The sequence below is a fragment of the Tympanuchus pallidicinctus genome, unplaced genomic scaffold (assembly GCF_026119805.1).
Source record: "Tympanuchus pallidicinctus isolate F22 unplaced genomic scaffold, pur_lepc_1.0 scaffold16, whole genome shotgun sequence".
In the NCBI taxonomy this organism is placed as follows: Eukaryota; Metazoa; Chordata; class Aves; order Galliformes; family Phasianidae; genus Tympanuchus; species Tympanuchus pallidicinctus.
In genome coordinates, this window is record NW_026294679.1 from 25,608,114 (window position 1) to 25,630,746 (window position 22,633).

Sequence of the window (22,633 nt, forward strand, 5' to 3'; positions counted from 1 at the left end):
TTCATACATCAGAAACATAAGTAGCCTCCCACAACATACACTCTCTGTTCTAAAATCCCACTTCTTCCTGTGTGAAAACTGCATTTAACTTAGCCCAGAGCATAGCACATGCTGATGCCACTAGGATTCGAGTGTAGGGAGAGAGAAATTTGCTAAAATTCTTCCAGAACTTATGAATTTATCAGTGAAAGTGATGAACAGGAATTTACAACTAAAGGGTGCTGTGGGTAGCTAACTCTTATTACAGTATCAAATCTTTTTGCAAGAGCTTCTGTATGTCGTATACAAACTTTACTTAACCTGAATCTGAACTTTTATCAGAAAGTTGCAATCTGGCAAACATATTTCAGAATAACTAAGTGCTCAATAAATAAAGACAGTTCTTCCTGAGCAACATGAGCTTGAATGACAACTTCAACTACTATTTATTAAAAAATTATAAATAAAGTTCAACAATATTCAGCCTGGAAAAAAATATATAAACTATAACTTTAATTGAGAAGGAGTATGTGTCACAAGGACTTTTACATCTTCATTCAACATTAGTTCATTTTAGTTACTGTAATATATGCTACAAATATAGGATAAGCAACTACATGGAAATCTGACAAGCCTGAAAGAAAAATGCATATTCTTGTATTTCACACAATATTATTTCATTCTGAGTAGTCTCTGTAATGCCAGCAGTCCCATTCCAGTTTAAGTGAGAACTCTTCTCTCCCCTCCACACTTTCTGTTTGCAGGAGTTACCAAATACAGTTCACTCCCACACAGATTTAGAAATATCTGCCCCACCACTCTGATATAGTGAACAGTTTCTAAAAAAGACAAATTCCCTTCCTGTTATTACACTTAAAAAAACATTCTGTAAATAGTATCAGAAGGGAATATTCCACAGGTAGAAAGAATTCAAATGTTTTTTTGACAATACGTTAGATTTCTAACAGATTCTGATACTCTTTCAGTCCCACATAAAGACAGATATGTTAAAAAGCATAATTTGAAAAGACATCATTAAAGAAATGAAATTTACATTTAGCTGCATCTCATTATACCAGTTACACAAGTTGCCCTTTCTCCATTAACTCTTCTATTCCTCAGTTAGATTTTCCAAAGAGTGTAAAATAGTATGATGACAGCACAGACAGACTGTTAGAAGTCTCTCTTCCAACTCAGCTTGCAGGCAGCAACTGAATAAGATTTCATCTTGTAGGAACTGGTATCCAGGGCATATGAAGGAATTGCATCAATAAACTTTCTTCACACAAAAAGCACTGTCCTAGCAGTTCTGCAGAAATGGTGGGGAACTGGTGTATAATAAACTATCTCCTCTGGTGGGTACATAAGCAAAGTGGACCACTGCACTGTTCAAAGAGAAATGGAAAAAGAACCTGAACCCTAAGGGTGCTTAGTATATAAGGTGCTTATACACTAGGAGTAGAGGTTAAAATACCACAGACAGGCAGACATGTTAGGGAATTTATATTTGTGCTCTTTAAAAAAATGTTATACAGATTGTAATAATTAGTTGCTTCTTAACAACTCTTACCAAAAGGAAAAAGCCCCTATTTTGAAAGAGCATTTTTTTTTTAATAGCTTTCAAATTTTAATTTTAATAGCTTTCATTGAGCAGAAGCCTAAAGTTGTAAATACAATAAATTTTACTCCCATGCGTTTAACAGCCACATTCCTGTCAGACATTGGATTATGAACAAGCTAACAGATTAGTTTAGGAGAATTGTTCTGTGCAGCGCATTAAACGGGGAAGAAGCAAACATCTCTGAGTGGGAGGTGGGCAAGCTCAAATTATTACCATGACAAATGTGATGTGCAAGACCAAGATATGAAAGAAAAGGAGATAGCAGAAAGGATGGTGCAAACCCAGTCAGCAAGAAGCTTGGAAACAGTAACCTGTCGTTACTCCGTTCTGTCTTTCTGCAGTTGAATTTCTTAATTTATTCTAGTTTGACACTTTTGCAGCTTCAGTCTTCAAGATGCAATCCAGCCTACGGCTCAGGATGAGGATCAAACATTGTTAGAGCTAAATGGTGGTTTGTCAGATTGCCAGAATGACTCCTTAAAAGACATATATTATTACAATTTTAGCAAGTCCATTAATGTCATAGTCTAAGCAAGTACAATGGGCATTAATTTTCCTGTGTCATTCTAGCTATATGCACTCCCAGGATAAATGATAAGCTACCACCGCAACTGTTTTATTTTTTTTCATCTTACAAATCTTCCTCCCACAAATGCACACAAATTATGCCAATTCTTCATGTTTTGCAGTAATACACAGAAACCTCAACTGAGATTAGGGCCCCAGTGTGCTCCATATGAACAGCACAATACAATCCTTGCTTCAAGCAGCTCACAGGTTAAGGAGCCAAGAGGAACATCTGATAGGAGAGATAGTAGAGAAAGCTGGTGAGTTACTTGCTCAAGGTCACTGAGCAGGCCAGGAACAGAGACCCCTCTCTTTTTCCCTTCCTAACAGGCCATATGTCCTCTCACCTTTGGCTGAACTTTTATCTCTATCTCTTCTTGGTTAGTTATGAATAATTCATGAAAATGAATTATTAGCTCTAAGGTGAAGATTACTGTTCACATGTAATAGCATTAAGCAGATAAGAAAACTTATGGTATCATATTAAAAAAAACTAAAAAGCACACAAGATGAAAACCTAAACTGATACTACTGTGATTCCTTTCTCCAAACACATCTGGAATGTTGTTAACAGTGTAATTTATTTTGTCTCTTGCCCATTGCATGGTCTATGAATTTCTGCAATTCATAACATGAGACAAAAACAAATTCTGTTTTCAGCTTAACTGTCCCAAAACTATTTTCAATTTGTAGGTTTTACTGCAAACAAGTAAAAGATGTAGTGGCATAGAGAATTGTGAATTCACACTGCTAAATAATGAGTTTAGCATTTCTTCAGCACTTTTACATACAAGACTGAATCACTCAATCACTCACCAAAATTTTTTGTTTATTTAGAATCTTTCAGGCTTCAAGTGATTTGCACTAGACTAAAAAAAGAAAAAGAAAAAAAACTGTTGACTTGACATAAACTAGCCTAAATTACTGCACTGAGTAAAGTCCATTGACCCTGATTTCTGGAAGCAATTGATACTGCTGCTATTGACCCAAACCACATTCATAAATTGACATTTTTAGCAAAGGTTGTCTGCCGCTCAATTACCTTAAATCAGTTAGTCAAAGAGTGCTCTCTTGCTACCTTCTCTTAATTACATTATAACATCCCAGTTGTAAATAACATGCCCTAAGCCTTTAATAGGAATGCTGAACACTCTTTCAACTCCCAGTGTGAAATCTGTGCTTTTCTTAGTTAAAGGGATACAGAACACACACTGCATAGGACACTGCTATAAACTTTTAAACTCATCCATTAAAAAAGGAGACTGTGCAATAATTACTGCAGAGATAAGAAAGCTACATAAAGTATGGCAAACAAATCAGTATCAATAGGAGATTTCTTTCAGTAGTTCAAATTGCTGGCTCTCATAACAGAACCATACTCCTTAAACTAAATAGGACAGGGGTCCCTTCAACCTAGTCATCAGCAGCCAGCTTCCAGCTCTCCTCAAAGACGATACGTATGGTCTGAATAAAGAAGGCAATATGCAACTAACCTCTGTCTAGCCCTTCGCACATACATTACATGATCTAAGCATTGTTTGGTACACCTTGGAATATACCACATCACGTATTTTCCAGTAGCGTACTATACATAATAAAATTTGGATACAGCATAAAATTACAGACTAGTAAAGAACAAGCAGACAAACTGATACAGAAAGCACATAAAAAACTTCCAACTGAACCTAAAACAAGGGGGACTGTACATCAGGGACACCTCTCAGGACAGTTTTGAATGTGGGGGCTCTTTGCAATTCCCCAACCTAGTCAAGAGTCATCATCAATTTTAGTACTCCAGAAGTGATGAAAGAAGAGACAAACAGGAAGTACAGCATGAGGGTACCCTGCTTAGTATAGCAGATGAGACTGCACAACTATTAGGCTATTATTAATTATCGTGAGCTGGATAATAAATTCATGACTTCTTAATAATGGGCAGGTTCCCGTGTCTAAACCCTAATTACTCTTCCCAAGTCCCAAGTGATCTTACTTGCAACAAAGCCAGTGTCAAAAAATGAAAAGAAACACAGAACCAAACAGGGCCACTAAATCACAGTCTTTATCTTTAAAGCTGAATAGTGACTTCACTGAGCAATGTGTTCTAAGCTTGCTTCCATCTGCATGCAGCGATGGACACAAGGGCTTCTAGAGATCCCTTACAACTTTCCACTGCTCTACGTAAGCTGTGAAAAGCTTACCCTGCCCTCACAAGGGATCACACAAATCTTTTCTTGAATTGAAAAGAAATGGGAAGGGATTTTAAAGGCAGAAAACTTGCACCATTTTAATCAGGTTTAAATGAAATGAATAGGAAATAGAATTAGCTTTTTAAAATGTTTTTTTTTTAAAAAAAAAAAAAACAAAAAACCTATCAGTAGATAAAATCCTGTTATCTCTTCTGGAATATTTCAGAAAGTGGCAGTGGCTGTTCCCATTACAAGCAAACGTATCTGACCAAGATGTCAATATTAAAAGCACTGAAGAGAGGGCAATCTTACACTGGAGGGAGCAGAGAAATATGCAGTTAATTAATTCTAATACATACTGCAGTTTCAGAATTTAAAAAACTCCACGAAGAGTTAATTACATAATCTTAATCTAAAAGCCCCACACATTCTACAATTTTCACCTAATTCAAAACACTTATTTTTGCAAGTTTTTCTTGCTTCTTTTTTCACTGTCTTCTGAAATCCAATCACAGTGCAGTAAATTAGTTCAGTCATTACAAAGACAGGCTGAAGCATGGGCTAGCAATAAAATCAAGATGTAGAATCATATTAAAATAATAGAATTATTTGAGCTGTATAAAATTATATATTACTGAACTGCTACTACCAGTTTAAGCATATACAACCTCACGTGCCTCATGTTAACACATCAGGAATTAAACAATAAAGAACAGATGCTACATGTGACTTTCAATCTCGAGGCAGATAAAAGTAGGGTAAAAACCTCCCCCTAAGATGCAATTCAGTGTTATGTACTCTACTGCAGCTTCTCCCTCAGCATTTTTAGCACAGTGCTACCACAGGATGTGTGACAGGATGAACAGCAGCCCTTTGCTGCAAGCTATTTTTCAGTCTTCAGTGAAGTTTAACAGAAATATCCTAAGTGAAATAGATCTTCTCCAGCCAGAGGGAGAAGAGAGATTTCAGAGTACAGGCATGAGCATGAGGAGTCAAACATTTCAGAAAAATTCAGAAAATACTTTTCTTCCATGTGTTGCAAAGGGAAAGGAGAATAACAAATAACATCAAAAGGGGAGAATAGCATCCACAAGAAGCATCATGGAAGTATGACCAAAGTCTACAGTTCCTACTGAAAGTGAGATGTCCACATTACTTTTCTGGCAAAATGGTATTCATGCAGCTACAATGAACATGATTTCACTTTCTATTTTAGTTAATGCAAATGCCCAATAATGGGCTATCTAACTTACCATTTAGGAGGGCACTAACGTTTGATTTAGGAGCCTTCAGAACAAAACATTTCCTGAAAGCATGTTAAAAAAAGCTTGCAGACTCTTTCCATTAATTTCATTTATAGGAAGCAAGAAAACACAAGACTTTAGATGCCTAAATATCATCAAAATCTGCACACTGCTTTAAGTATTCAATTACTTTCTTTCCTCTGGCTTTCAATTAGTTTTTCATTCAAGTAGTGCTTATAAGAAGAAAATCACCATAGTTTTGACAGATTGCTTCATGTGAAAAGTTATGTTCTAATACCGTAGACATACATTAAATAATTTCTTACTTGTTTCATGGCACATAAGTCTCAAACAGACTTTTCTCTGGAAAAAAAACACCCAGATTTTGGATAACCAGAAACCAGAGTTTTGATTTGAATTTATTCAATGCTATAAACAAGGATTGATTCCAAGCAATGAAGTTTATCCACTTCAAAGTTCCTGTCAAAGAACTCCATAAAATAGGTAAAACACTCTGAAGTTAGCACTACTATCATTAAACCAGGCAGCAATTGTTGCCATAACAAATATTTTGTGTCCAGAGTTACAAAACAGAAAAGACAAGCCTTTCACCTTTAGAGTTGGAGCCACTTCTGATCATAGCCTGAATCTTCTGTGAATATTCTTCTATAACCTGTAAGAAATACAAAGAATTCCGCCAAGGCAGGGAGAGACAGATGTTCCTCTAATTAGTAGACACGTGCCTATTGCCAATCCTACTCAAAACTAAGTACTCCATTCAAAGCAAAAGAGCATTTCTAACGTTTAAAAACATTACAGCATCTTCTGACATGAATCAAACATCCAAAAGAAATAAACAAAACAAACAACAAGTAATTTGAATCATTATGAAACCAGAATGAAAAACTATCTACAGCGAAGGGTTGTTGCTTGTTGTTGCTTTTTGTTGTTGTTTTTTCCTTTTTTTTTTTTTTAGTATTTCTCCAGTCTGTGTAGTAATTTACACAAATTATAAGCCAGTTATATTTTCATAAACAAAGAATTAAAGGATGTTAATGTAATTAATGCCAGCCTGGGTACGTTTATCAAAAATGCATCTTGACTAACTTGATGAGATTAAAAGTTTGTCTCAAAGATAACAGCTTGATGAAGTTAGAATTTTAAGTGAGTAAATTAAACTTGGTGCTTCCTGATATGTTGACTGAGAACCTAGAACAAAACAAAGTCAATATGTCATGTATTAATCAAATTAAAAGTTGATTAACTGACAAATCTCAGCTGAAAGTCTAAACAAAAATTCCTCAACAGGAGGAAGTTTTTAAATAGGCTCCTGCAGGCTCTAAAGGCTTTCATTTATTTATTTTTTAACAATTAGCCACCTGAAGGGAGAAAATAACTTGTGAAGATGAGGAGACTTGGAAAATTTTCAGTGGGAAGCAAGATGCAAAAAAGTCAAACACCAGTGGAACCCAAAGCAATGTCTACTTTACCAGCACTAAATGCAAACAAAGACAAACATTTTGGCACACAGGGTACAAAATTCATGATGCTTCCTGAATCTCTGCTTCCAGAGAAGTGGGAGATCTGAGGTTTGAAGCTTGTTTGCTGTATTTTGCTTTCTCACAGAAAATCAAATTTCTTTAGCACATTTCATTTTAAATGGTTCCCATACAGGTGCATACCAATGTGTACATGTAAATAGAAATGGATGTTTTCCCTGTGGATCACTAACAACACACAATGCCTTCATTTCATCAACTATATCCCTGGGAGCTAGAAAATTGCATTTCTGGTGACTCCACCTCCTCCTTGGACAGGGCATCCCAGTGTCTGACCACTCTTTGAACCGTAAGGGTTGGAAAGAACCTGTGGAGATAATTCATCCAACGCTCTGCTAAAGCAGATACCCAAAAGTAGGTCACACAGGAAAGCAGCCAGGCAGGTTTTGAATATCTCCAGAGGAGACTTTACAGCCTCTCTGGGCAGCCCAGTCCACTGCTCTGTAACACTCAAAGTAAATAATTTTTTTCCTCATATTTAGATGAAACTTCCTGCATTCCAGTTTGTGCCCACTGCCCTTGTTCTATCACTGGTAATCATCAAAATGAACCTGGCCCCATCTACTTGACACCCACTCTTTAGTTATTTATAAGCATTGGTAAGATCCTCTCAGTCTTCTCCAGACTGAACAGTCCCAGGTCTCTCAGCCTTCCCTCATAAGGGCCCCTAACCTATGGTCCTCCATTGGACTTCCTCCAGCAGTTGCCTGTTTTTTTGTGAACTAAGAAGACCAGAACTGGACACAGTATTCTAAATGTGGCACCACCAGGGCACAGTAGAGGGAATGACCACATCCATTGACCTGCTGACCACAGGTCAACGGATTTTTAACGCTCCCCAGGATATCTTTGTCTTTGTTGGCCACTAGGGCACATTGCTTGCTCACGGCCAACCTGCTTCCTGTCTAGTTCACCTGTTGTCTACCATCACACCCCAAGCCTTCTCTGTGCAGATCCTCTCCAGCAGATCAGCCCCTCATTTGTACAGATGCACAAGGTTATATCTCCCCAGATGCCTTTGGCTCTGCCCTTGCTGAATCTCATTAGGTTCCTTTCTACCCAACTATCCAAACTTTACAGGTCTCAATGAATGGTAGCACATCCTTCTGGTGTCTTTGCATATCAAATATCCACAAGGTTCAAACAAATAATGAGATTCAAATATGCCTTTAATATGAATACAGCTGTAGTCCTGATGACTAAAATTCCAGCAGCTCCTGTGGTAAATTATTCCCTAAGAGCAACTGAGAAGTAATTATTACAAAGTTATTGGGTTATCAAACTTCTAATGATGTTATAATCGCTTTCATTATATAATTGATTTGTCACAAATGCTCTTATTACAATTATTATTGACCTCCTGCCACTGCTAAAATGTAATTAAAGGTTCAGTTCTGTTTAACACACTGTCCTTATGTATTGTTGAAAAATCAGACAAGCTCCAAAATATACACAGTCTCACTTTTTGGTTCCACAATATGAGACCTAGGACAGTTATTTTGCCACCTCTTCTCTGAAATCTTACATTCCCTATATTTTTTTTTTGTTTTTAATGCCCTACTCCGTGTATTTAGTGAAGCCTTATTTATCCAACAGCATCATGTTTCTAACCAAGCACAAAACATTTTGCTGCTGTTCTGCAGTTTTGTTATGTATGCTCACTACATTTGTGCCAAACCAAAATCAGTTTCTTCTTTTCTTTGCCTGGCATTTTTTCTCTCAATGTAATAACACTGCAAATAAGTCACTCCCACATTTTTATTTTTTTTTTAACAAGTTGTGCTTAACAATTTTTCCTATTCATTTCCCTGGAGATTTTACCAAGTCCAATAGTTCAGAATAAAAGAATAACAGGAAGAGCAAGTACACCATTGGTCCTAACTCAGCAGCCCTCCCAGCCAACTTAAGCTAGGTAGACTTAGTACCGTGTTACATTCAACAAGCTGTTACTTTCAAATGATGTTAGAGATGTGCAAGAAAACTTCTGAAAATCTAAAATATAAAATCCTGTGTTTTTGATCTGTTTATTCATGAAATTTGGTACTTCCATGTAAATCTACTGAAGACCCATCTTCTCGTTATCTTCCCTCATCTCAGATTGCTTTGTAATGTAACTGATGGAAGTTGAAGTGCTTACTAGCAACAGGAGGCTAATGTACTTTAACAGCTTCAAAGAATTTCAGAAGTCAAAGACATGAACAATTCCTCTGCCTAAAATAACACTGTGTGTGCAGAGAGGACCACAGTTTTGGAGCTTCAGACAATTAGGGAACTGGGAAGAATAATAAGGATGAAAAAAATAAGGACGAAAAAAATATATTAAAAAAAGAAATATTTCTGTAGTGTGATAGTTCATGTATACATTTAATAAAAATAAATGAAACAGTAAGAAATAATGCCAAAAAAATAGAAAATCAAAATTTTCTGTCAAAAAGTAACAGTAAGTAATATTTCAGAGTTCGAGGCATTCAAATTAGTGCATTACCGAACAAGGAGGGAGGGAAAAAAAAGAATTTATATAAAATAAGTATAGACTGAAGGAAGGATAAATGAATCGTGATCTAAAACACCCAGGGAGTTTTCAAAGTTGCCTTTATATTTAAACACAACTCTTACCTGTGAAGGCATCTGGCAAACAGAACATATGTGATACTGAATAAAGACTCCAAGAAAGGGTTAATGGGACCCAACCTGCATTGCTGTTACACTGGTATAGATCAGCAGCGACTTCAGTGAAGTCAAGAGAAGAAGAAGTCTGGCCCATCACCCAGCAGCCATATTCATAAATAATCCACTGGCTGACAGGCAACAAGATGACAAAGTTGTAAATATGCAGGTGAAATTCTAAAGGCAGATTACAGAATTCACGTTGATCTCTAATACCTTGCACCTTATCTCACTATTTAAATTCTACCAAGGATCTCCATAAATATTTAATTCAGAACAAACCATGAGCTACATGGCAGTTTAAACTATTAGATCAGATTTGAAAACAAATGAATCAAGTGTTTCATTTATCCTGTGGGCCACTGTCACTTAGGTGACAAAAATGACAGACAAAATAGAAGGAACACTCTCCTGTGAAGCAGGTATTACAATTTTAAACATAGAACTCAATGAGTTAAGATAACTGTATCATCAAAATAGTGTCAACTGGCTGAGGAGAATGCAGGCCAGAAGATAAATAGCCTCTCCAAGTCGTACCAACCTGGAGAGAACAGAAAGCACTTTATATAGCACAAGGCTTTTGTTTAATACTTTTAAAATAGAGCTATGTGCTATGCAAAAATCAGTTACAAAATCTGGAACAAATCCATAGAATTACAGAATGGTTTGGGTTGCAATGGACCTCCCACACTCACGTATCAACTTACTTTACCACACACAATACTTGTTCAACTCTGTGAGACACCAGAAAACCACTCACACCTCCTCTTGTATTAATTCTCTACAGGCTTAGTGAGCTGAATCAATTCTTTGCAAGATCAGATGAACAGAACTGAAGCCATATAGGCAGAATTGTGGAAGGACATCACATCTTTTTGGTGCCAAAAGCTCTTAGGTCACTAGAGCGCATCTAACTTCAACAACTAAGAATGACTAGAAATTCAATTTCATTTTTCATTCTTAGAAAAAACTGTTTTTGTCACAATAATGTAGCAGAAAGATAATAGGGCTAGGCTCCCAATGTTTAAGAGCTCTTCAATGGAAATTCACTACACAGAAGAATGTTCTAACTCTTTAGAAATGATCTCCAGCAGGCTGATGAGGCTGGCAGAGAGGTGGAAGAGTTCACTCAGAGCTAAAGAAACCCAGCAAGGATATCTTTTTCTTCCCACTTTGGAAGCAGAATTTTAACAAAAGAACCTCCTTCTTTCCATATGCTCCCTGGTATATGAGTGTTCTGCTCAGGACTGTACAAATACATTTAAGTACCATTTCTGAGGCATTAAATCTCTCATCAGTGCGCTCTGTTTGCAAGCACTGTAGGAACACTAGGTTGAAATAAGATGCCAAAAGGAAATTCAAACAGCAGGACTGAAGATAATCAGAACTAATGTAAAAATATCCAGGGAAAGCTTCTTTCAAGGGCTTTATCTTACACTCAGGCACAGTTTGACAATGCAAACATCCACTGCTATTACTCTGAGAAAACACAAAGCACAATACTTATTAAAATTATGTTATTATTTATCATTCTTAGAATCCTGAAATAGTATTTCTAGCTGTAGAAAGACAAATGTAAAATCTAAAAACACAAAATTTGAGCAGAGGAAATTTGATTGGTTTCCTCCCCCACCTCCCAAAGACGACTGAAGCTAAGTATCATTACCTTCCTCTATGAATTATTAGTCAAAAATCTGTTAGATGTCTGATGATCCATTCTATATCAAGAAATTACAAAGATATAAATTATGGTATTGCTGTTATTTTCTTGCTATTCTGAGTTTAAACTTACTGAATTTCTCCTGGGAATCTTGCTCTTTCTTGGAGAATTAAGCCACATTCACACATCCTTTCCTGTTTCCACACATAATACCATAAAATATTGAGGGCTCTGTAGATTAATAACTCCAAAAAGAATGTATACAGAAACTGGCAGAGGATTATTGATTCCTATCAGATGTAATTTATCACTCTGCCAAGAACTTTTTCTTACTCCTGTGCTAAATTCAAATTCAATTGGCAATCATCAGTCTTGACAAAACTGACATCAAACTCTTTGCATGTGCCAATGGGTCATTCATCACAAGAGATACCACGTTAATATACAGACGTATTACAAATTTTGTGTTTAAATAAGTCTTACAAGAACTTCTCCTAATGTATGTAGAGAACAGTGAAGTTAATTGCAACAAAGACAGCAGAAATTGCCACTTACCGGGTATGCAGATGACATCTTACAACACATTCCATGAAGTACAAAGGCTCACCATCACTTTCAGTATCTCCAAAGGCAGACTTGTTAGACAGCTATCAACAGAGTCCAAGATCCAAAGACCTCAGCAAAGCCCACAGTCATAACTACTACATTTCTTTCACCCCACCAAGAAGAGCAACAAAGTTCCTGTATGCAACAGTGGCAAACAGAAGACACTTGCAGGAAGAAGCATGCTACTTGTTAGTGTTAAAAACACAGACTTGATAGGAATTGAGGACAGCAGACATCTTAAGTCACGTATCTGAGAGGTCAACATGTTTGAGCAAGAAAAATTGTTATTGATCATTTAGGAAAATTTTACGTTCTATTTTCCCCTCTTTCATGTGAATGAACTACATTAAGGCAGATCAAAGCCCCAGTCCACCAATGGAAAAAATAAAATCCATTAAATCATTCACTCACAGCTGTTGACAGAGCAGCAGTATGCTGGCAGAGATGGCACAGTCTCTAAGACTTGCAATACTAAGTACTGTTTTATCTAGACGCAAGCTCTGTTTATTAAGTCCCAATACTTGACAGTATGAGTTTTAAAAAAATATATATAAAGAAATTTTAAAAGTATGGTATATTAGCAGAATTGTAACATACAACAAAAAGACACAGCAAGAATTCTCAAGACCCAGAGGGAACCAAGCCTGCACATTCTAAAGATGAAATATGGAAGCAGGGAAATACTACCACTGGCTCAGTTAAAGAGCACTTATCCAGTCCATGTACCAGAGAAATCTAAGAAAGTTCCTATTGAAACTGCATCAGTCAAGGTGACCCCAAGGCAGTTTCCCTGGGCACTCATACTGCATCCTACTTATACTGCACAGAAGTATAATTAGCTCCAGGTAGAGAAACACTTAAAGGCCCACACAGGGCTTCACAGCCTTTGAAATGTGCAGAAATTTGCTAAAGATAATTGAGTTTTGTTATGAAGATTTTCGTACATCAGTTTGCTTCTGTATACAACAATGAAAGCATTTACCAAAACAGCCGGCTTTTAACGCAGTTTTCAAATTCAAAGTTTAAAAGCTCAGAAGCACTGGCAAAAGAGAAACAAGTTCACAGTCCTGGATTTATGTGGTAATTTTCAAGTGGACCTGAAAATAATTTTAAGAACAAGGAAGAAAAATCCAGTATATAAAGCAGAAAAAAAAGTTCTTTGAAAGACCGCTGATCTGTAAAAGATGAACTCCTTATTCCTCCCAACCCCAAATACACTCATATCTGAGCAAAGTCTGTTCTATGTCTCCCCTTTCCCCCATATAACATTCAGGAAAAAAAGCTCTCACTCGAGGACACTGCAGGTATCAAGGAAGCTCTGCCAACCTAGTTAAAGGACAGGAAGGAACAGGAAATATAGTTTCAATGAAGCCAAGCACTGGGCTGCTGTCTTGAAATATTATGTTTGATTTCAAATATAGAAAAATTAGTATTTTCTATACATGGGTTTATTTTATAACATCTTTTGTGTCTGAAAGTTTCAGAAGATACGTTGTAAGGCAATCTGAGATAAAAGGTATGTAGTTTCTTCACTACAGACAAACACATTTATGGGGACGAACCACACGAAAAACATGTTCCTCATACAAGATTTTCACTTCAAATTCCAAATGCTTCTACAGGTGAAAACCTCAAGTTTTCTGAAGTGCACTGGTAGATTTTCACTCTGTTTTCCCACTTTATATATGTGTTTCTCTTTGTAAGCCCTGGGAAAGGACCTCAGAACTCTTACACAGAGCCCTCCTGACTTTCTCACTCCATCCAGGATTAAGCCTCTTCAAATACACTGAAGAAACACACATTGCTGCCTTTCTATTTCATAACTGTCACTTTTTGCCCAGACTACTGCATCAATTTAAGATAACTTTAAAAGATAGTTTAAGTGCTTCCAAATACTTAGTGTACACTACCAAAAAACACAAACCAAACAACAGCAACAAGAAAAAAAAAACAAATGTAATTTCCTGATGATGTAACTCGTTTTTGGCAGCCTCCCTCCCAGAAAATCCACATTGTCAAAAAAGATGAAAGCCATGCTAGCCCCAGGGCAGAAGGGCAAGTCACCTGCACCCTGTGAAACTCAGCTGTCAATGGAGATTCATAAGGACCACCAATCTCACCCCACTCAACGCACAACATCTGTTACTATGGTAGAGCTTCTTCAAAACTGCTGTACCATAAAGCAGCTGGAAGAAAAAAAAAAAAAGTAAATCCTAAAACCGTTCTGGAAAGAAAAAAAGCAAGCCAGAATGCATGTGCATACATTTTGATCCATTTACTGTCAGTGCAACTAATTTTAGTCTCTCTATGCTTTGGCTTTAGACAAGGATTTCAACTACTACAGGCAGAATTACACCAACTTCAATCGCTCTTCAAAATACATATTCTAACTGTCCAGATTTAATGTTTTGAATATATATTTTTAATTACATGTAAATACATGTGGCATATCACATTTTACCTGGGAAGGGATGAGTGACTGTAGCTGCCCCTAAACAAAACTGCTCTTTTTCTTAATTCTTGACAACTACCGCATTTGTGGAACTCCTTTTGCTGTTTTGTGACTAATGCTGCTGCAAAAAGAGACTGTCATTACACTTCCTTTATATTTTGCAGTTACATTCTGGGTATTTTAATACCATTCTTTAACTCCTGTTTTCTTAGCAATTAGTTGCTTAATATAATGTTGACTGCAGTACACAGACAACATATCTAGGCTTTGCATTTTATCAAAGCCAGTGAAAGGTTTAAGCCATTGAAAATTACTCTGGCATTTACACAAGGTCAGTAGAATCTACTGGCACCCATTTTAGATACAGCAAATCATCACATCTCACCTTTCTGGCTGGCTTCAGACACTTCAAAGAGAACAGTAATTTAACTATTGAAGAGACAGTAGTTCAATAAATACTTCATACTCATTAATACTTAACAAAAAAAAAAAACCAAAAAAAAAAAAACAATAAACAAGGAACTAACAGAGATGTAAAATGATAGAAAATAGGTAAATTAAATACCTACTTAAATACCCAGTCTAAATTAAGGATTAGTCACTAAGGTCCGGACAGCACATCCTTACAACTTCTGACACATTTCTCAACAAGACTGACATGGTGCTGAAGCTACTGAGTTTTTTCAGCTCTATAAAGAAAAAAATAGTAAGCCTAAGAAACACGTAATGCACCCAGTTTGTTGAAACATTGAACCTAATGCCTAACAATGGTTCCATACCCTTTTTGGTTACACTGAAAGCCAGCATGTCTTCCTTTCCTAAGGAGGACAATTTGGTTTATTAGCATGTATTTGTTTATGGTGAGTTAAACAATGAAAGTTTGAGTAAAGCACATTTAAAGCTAATATCCAAGGAGAAATGATATCCTATCAAGAAGGCTTTCTTGTTGCCAAATTAATCTTTGAAGTATTTATATATTTATGATATCACAAATATACAAAAAAGGTGCCTGAAAAATGCTTAGAAGAATGAGACTCTTTCTAGTTTGTCCCTGCACTTGAAACACCCTGTACTGCCTGCTGACTTTCAGGAAAGCTTCTTTTAGGAAGAAACCAGTTTCTGCTGAAGTGAATGTGTGGTTTTCCCTAACAACTTTATGGTGACATTTCAGAAATAAACTCAGCGAAAGACAATTAGGCTCTCTGGTCTTTGTATAATCTGACTTGTACTCAGGAATTATCCATTTTTCATACAGTGTATTGCAGATTCAAAAAAAGTCAGTGTCTGTTTGACTGCCTCCTTTGATGTTGGAATCATGCACCATCTCTCCAGACTGATTGTTACAACCTATCACAGAATTCAACTGGAAAAAACTAAATTCATTTCATTTCAAAATGACATCTCTTGGGTGAAGGCAATGAAGAGGGACAGAAGTAAAATATTTGTGACAGAAAAACATTTTAAGAGGAAGATAAAATATAAAACTAACGCTTCCAAACATTTCAAACTGAAGTTTGAGCTATAAACTCATGGCAGTATGAAACTTAAACTGCTAGACCAAAAGAGAATGAAGTGCTGTGTCATTCAGTATGTAATTCAATGTGATGCAATGCGGTACTGGAAACACGTAGTAAAAAAGACAGACTGTTTAGTCCATGAAAAGAGTTCTGTAGAAAGTACAACTGGCCTGAGTGCCTGGTCAGAACTCTGTATAACTGCAGCCTTCCATTTTCATGCACAAGAACTTCCCAAGCAGTTATATTTAGTGAGTTAAAAACAGCTAAAGTATTTCTGGCACAGAAGACAGGTCCCTATATTCACAGATGTTGTTTGGCAAAAAGTATTTTGATGAAGAAAGCACTAGGTTAATGAGCTCATTAATGAGAAATGAACAGTACAACAGTTCATGCTTTGCTTTTGCAAAAAATATTATCAACACCATAAGCAAACATGAATATTTCACTAGTCAGCATTTATATGAAACCTGTTTGATGCAGTGCTATCGCTTCTAGGTGCCCAAACTGCTGAGATGTCCAGTGGCAACTGGTGGTTTCCTGAGCTTTAACAAATGCACTCATTTTGTTTCTTTCTTCCTTCTTTCCCCACTGTGAGCTTTTTTTTCTTTTCTTTTCTTCCATGGAAGGAATTCCATCACTTATTACTTCCAGGACTATAGGTGGCAAAATAAAGCACAAAAACACTACTTGTCATTGTTACATATATATATATCATATATATATATTATATATATATATATACTTGTTATATATATATATTTTTTTGCATTCCAAATTGTAAGATCAACTACTACTTAACGAAATTAATTGATGTGTAGTTATATTAAAGAAATAATACACTTCTAAAATCAATATTTAAAGTAGACTGTCATGCTAATCTTGCTATAATCAAAGCTTTTAATTTATCTATTAAATTATTAAAGAGGGAATACTTGCTTTGCTTGATCAATTCTAGAAGGTTGTATGCTTATGACCTAAAGCCAACCGAAGTGAAATGGGAAGCTTTCTACTCATTTCTTTTATTCTCAGATTAATCATATCATTTTCTGCATAGATTACTGAATTACATATACAAGAAATTCAATGAAGAAGGCAAAAATGGATGGACTATTGGAAGAGCTTAAAAGCCCATGGAGAAGCTCCTTCAAAAAACAAAACAGCTCCTCCCTCTACGTGGAAGCAGAATATCTTGGCAGTAAATGCTGGAAGATGGGAGCTATTCTATTTCAAGGCCAGGTTGCAACGAGGAGGAGCTACTATAAAACAGGAACTCCAAGGTGTCTACCTTACTTTACACCACTCATCCCATTGAGACATAATTGAGTTATACCTCATGACAGTTAGCATTCATTTACTCAGTTGAATTTCATGCAAACAAAGACAGTACTCATACGATATGCAATCACATTCTGCCTGTGACCTGCATGGGGTGGAAGGTAAGGAAGGCGTTTTGAGTACTTCATGTTGCAGTTCCAATGCACAAGATAATTAGTTAAAATGTACCAGAATGCATGAACTACACTCTCTCACTAATGGAACCATTAAATTCCATGTAATTACAATGCTAAGTTTTGCATAGGAACGGAGAGCACTACAACTGCTGAGTGATTTTACTGACATCACTGTTACAGGCGTGAAGTTCAGCACACAGAAGAAGAACAGTCTACTTCTAAAAGAAATGTACCCATTGCATGACTATTTGAAAACAAACAACAAAATAACCTGTAATTATTGTCTTTCACAGTAGCTCTTAGAAACTGACTAATGCTGTAGGCCTCAAATTACCATAGTTTCACAAAGCACTTTCCACACTCCTGCTGACAGTAAAGGGCTTCACTCTGACCAGAGCCACACTGTGCAAAAGGTGAAAGGGCAAAGGGTTCCAAAGACTGACTTAGCAGAATTTTGATGGGTAATCACAGATGAGTTGCTTGCATGCACAGATTTTGCGCCTACTTCTCAATTCTTTCCTTTGGAGTGGTAGCAGAACATTGAGAAGAGGATTCTGCAGATTTCTGACTGGTGAGGTAGGTTGGATTTAATATCCCTTAATAGTTTACCATCACTCACTGCTGGGAAAACAAAACAAAAGAAGCCTTTTGCACTGACCACTCAAAAGTCATCATCTAAGGTATAATAAACTGATACTCAAACATGCTTTGCTTTGAAGTCAATTTTATTGATGGTGGCTGCTAAAATAGACTACATCTAAGATCACACACTATCAACAATAAAATAGTGAGGAAATCAAGATATTTATCAATTAGAACTATTTTCCCTAACAATTAAAGCAATTTAATCTCTTATGTAAGACTAATTAAATTGTTAGAGTACACTATTAGTAACAACACTGAGTCAATGAGAATGTCTTCCTACTTAAAAGTAAGCTGGAAAAGTAACGTGGGAAGTCCTCTCTGTATCTGTCACAAACAGTATTTTCTGTAATGCCAGATGAAAGAAAAGAACACAAAAGAAGTCAGTGTGTCCAGTAACTTTAAGTCTCATCAACCAAACAAGTCTCAATAGCCTGCCAAGCAAAGCTGGGTGGAAAGGCAATTTCACCAGACCACCCATTCCCTTAACAGTCCCACCATTTCTTATTTCTATCTTTTCTAATGCATCAGCCATTATCACAGAAAAGGAAGTGCTCAAATCTGTGCAGCATCTCCATTACAAAAATTGGAATCATATCTATCAGATAGCACAAAACCAAACACCTCCCTACTACTCAAAACATCTCCAGCACAAGTAGCAGCAAAATCTAGAGGAGGGAAAAAGATGGCATGGGATGTCAGCTCCTTCACAGGGAAATACATAGGTAATCTATCCTCCACAGAAGCTGTGCTAGGGCCCCTGATTTTCCTAGTGAATCTGTTGCTTTTTCTCCCAGGTTAAGACAAGGCATTCGGAGCAAGTGTTAAGAACACCGCTAACAGCATGGAAGACTGTCACTACAAAAGGCTGACAACAAGTATATACTACACAATTCTGCAAGTGATGAGAAACAATAGAGGGCTGCTCTCAAAACTGTTGCGCAAGAGACTGCAGTGTCAGTAAGGAATGGCGCTTTGCATTTCTGCTGTTGCAAAACGCGTGGTGGAGAAACATTTGTGAGGATGAATGACTGAAGAATTGCAATGACAGGGAACAGTTCCAACACCAGCAATGGAATGCAGCCAGTACTATCCTTGATGCTTGTAAATGGTTCCAGCAATAATGACAAAAGCCAGCTGATGCTGCTCAGCCACATGGAAAATCAAATTTGCAGTGTTTGCTGACAGCGATCCACAGCCAGAGATGACTGCTTTGGTAATGTCACTTACCTCACAGTACCCCTTGGTGACCCCAGATGCTGCGAGAACTTGATAACAAGGTACAGCACAGTTTGGAGAAAACTAAGGGGACAATGCTTTTATAATTTGCTACCAGAATATTTGCACTACAAGTTTCTAGGGCTGCTGAAAATGAGATCAAGCAGTTAAAAGTGGGCATATATAACAACGGTTTTCTTCTCTCATGGCCAGGACATTATAGCCTGATGACAGTACAACCATCCCAAGTACACAATCAAAAGGAAGACTTGAGCCAAAGTAGGTGGATAGCAAACAGCACAAAACGATTTGCATACTGTTGGAGAACAGAACATGAAGTCAAGTGGTGTTTCAGATGATAAAGGAATTGAAAGGGCTCCATCCAAATCACAGATGTACTTGCATTAGGGAGAAAGAAGGAACAAATCACACAAGGGAGAAACAAACAAAAAAACTTCATAGTAATTAACACAAATACACACATCATTAGAATGAGTATGTGACACAAAGAAAAGTCTCATTCTTTAGAACAGCATACAGACACCATAAATTGATTCGCCACTCCAAAGTAACAATGCTACAGCCCCCCAGTTAACGGATGTGGACTGCTGCTGAGATGCATCATTTAGATATATTTTGGAGCCGTGCTACATTGGGTAATGCTATGGCATAATTGCACACAACTGTTCAGCTTAAGTCCTCTGTTACTGGAATGCAAAAGTTCAGAAAAATTAAGAAAAAAAACTCCAGTACATACTTTGAAATACATCTAAAAGGTACTTTAGCTTCCACTCCAATGAGCATATTTTTGCCTTCTATAAATTTATGCTACCCAGCACTTCAGCTTTATGTATGTGACAGCCAGTCTTCACTGAAAAAAAAAAAAAAAAAAAAAAAAAAACAATCTTCACATTATTATACAACAAGATTAGATTTTGGCTGCTTAAGTCTCAAAGAATTTTAGCTGTTTAAAGTCAGTAAATGTTTCACACATTTATTTTTAATAGCTTACAACTGCCTACACAGTTTCAACTTGTGAACTATTTCTGAAGTTTAAATGAGTCTGGCAGCTGGTTCTGTTCTTGTGAGGGATGGTTCCTGTGCACAGACACCTTACAAGAACATGTTCTAAACACACATGCAGTAGCACTCAATTGCTGAAGCAGAATTAACTTAATTAACTACAGGAAGGATGTACATGTTAAGATTGTAAAGAAGAAAGAGCAGACAATTACTTGCCAATGGACCATATTTAACCAGCTGTACTTAGCTAGCCAACAGTAAGGATATCATACCCAGACAGCAGCACTGCAGTCCCATCACTCTAGTGCCTGGTTCTGTTCTCTCTCCTATTTCTGAACTCCTGTTTCAGAAAGCCAAATACTCAGCGTACTATGGAAGCTGACAAAAATTGGAGAACCTGTTCTCTGTGATAGTTATGTGTTGCACAAACTCCAACTACTGTTTCGCTGCTGATATTTTCTTTGCAATCAGACACTGAACCATCACACCTGTTAGCTGGAGTCAACCCTGCCCCTCTTACCTGTCCCTAGGATTTTCAGATCATAGAAGATTCCCAAAGCTAAACTACACGTAACAGTACTGAGAAAGCAATTTCTGATGTGCATACAATTAATTATTCCACAAAACGGTAAGCAAACTGGTGCTTTCTGTGACAATACACTCACTCTTTTGTGCCTGTTCAGTAGAAACAAAGATGGTATCTCACTTTCAGAACCTCCTCACTGCATTTAACCTCAATAGCACATCTGTGCATTTTTTTTTTTTTTTTTTTTTTTAATAATTCTAATGCATTATGCAGCCACTTTATCACCTTCTACCAACTGGAAATAACACCAGATCACCACCTGATATTACAACAGACATCAAAACGTATCTGGAAAGGCAAGAGATGAGTAACACATAACAAGAAAAACAGCTGGTTAATTTTTACAGATTATGGGGTAATTTCAAAAAAATGACTGTTTCCAGAACTATGTTCCCACTAATTCCAGGCTGCATTTTGTTTTTTTCCTTATTTGCTGGGAATTCAATTCTTGCTGAGGTAACACATGCACTACAAATAAGACGACGCCGTGAGATTGTCCCATGTGACACTGGTATCCAAACAGAAAGCACTGCAGTACACACAGTCCTCTATTTGTACCACAGTCCTTGTTGTTTCCTAGTAGCTGGAATTAAATGTAAAGATACTCGTGATTTTTGCTGCAGAGGCTTTCGGGGCTTTTTTTCCCCTCTCCAAAAATCACACTGCATCATCTAAGTTTACACTGGAATAGCGGGCAGCTACTTCTGTAATTAAAGCAGCTGACTAGTTTCTAAGATATGGGTGCTGTTACATCTAATTCAAAAACTCTGCACAGAGTTTCCACAGCACAGGTATAACTAAATTATACCCAGATCAGAGGTAGTTCATTATGCTATTTATTCTTCATATACGTTCAGAGGTGATCACAAACGAGACAACCTGCACTTAAAAATCAAGAAAGTAAAGCCGATTACCTCGGAGTTAATTGAGTGGCAATAAAAACACAGCTAGATACAACAACGAAGCTGCTAGCCAGCTGCAGCACAGCACCAACACTGAAAACACACTTCGGATCACAATTCAGGAGAAATCCTTCTCACCTGTGATGCACGGACACATGCATTACTCATACTATGCATTTTCCATCGGACATTCGTTCTGCTTGAGGAAAAAGGGAAGAACATAACAGAGCACGCTCTGCTACAGCAAGCAGCGCTCCCCCGCCCCTCAGCGCGGCTTTGAGGGTAAAGCTGAAGCAGAAGCACACGAACCCCCCCCCACGCGCAGCACGAGCGCGCACGTGGCGCCCCCTAGCGGCGGCCCCAGGCACGACCTCCCTACAGGGCCCAGAGCTCTGGAACCTTCCTGCTGCTGGCAGGCTTCCCGCCCACCTGCAGCGCGTGCCCAGCCGCCCCCCCCCCCCCCCGGGTAACAGTCTCTCCATTGGCGTTCTGAAGCACAAGATAAAATAAATAAAAATTTTAAAAGGGTTGGGGACAAGCAGAAGGAAAAAAACAACACGTACGAAAACAAACAAAAAACATCCGAGAGTTTGTAAGCAATATATCTTCCAGGCAAACTTTTCCTGCAAGCTCAGAGGCAGGAATGTTCACCCTGCTGCCGCGAGGGCTCCCTGCACGTGGCAGTGCGCTGCGAGCTCCACCTGTGTCCCACCAATGGGTCCCGCTCCACCTGCGCAGCAGAGGCGCTCACCT

At 37.5% G+C, this 22,633-nt stretch overlaps 1 long non-coding RNA gene across 1 annotated transcript; it reads right to left on the reverse strand.

Moving 5' to 3' along the window:
* Window positions 1-382: 382 nt before the first annotated feature.
* LOC128078130 (uncharacterized) lies at window positions 383-22,161 on the reverse strand. Its single transcript, XR_008205306.1, has 3 exons — window positions 22,019-22,161; window positions 6,210-6,270; window positions 383-2,399 (listed from the first exon to the last, which is right to left on the reverse strand). It is a non-coding gene; the product is annotated as an uncharacterized LOC128078130 (long non-coding RNA).
* Between the last annotated feature and the right edge of the window lie 472 nt (window positions 22,162-22,633).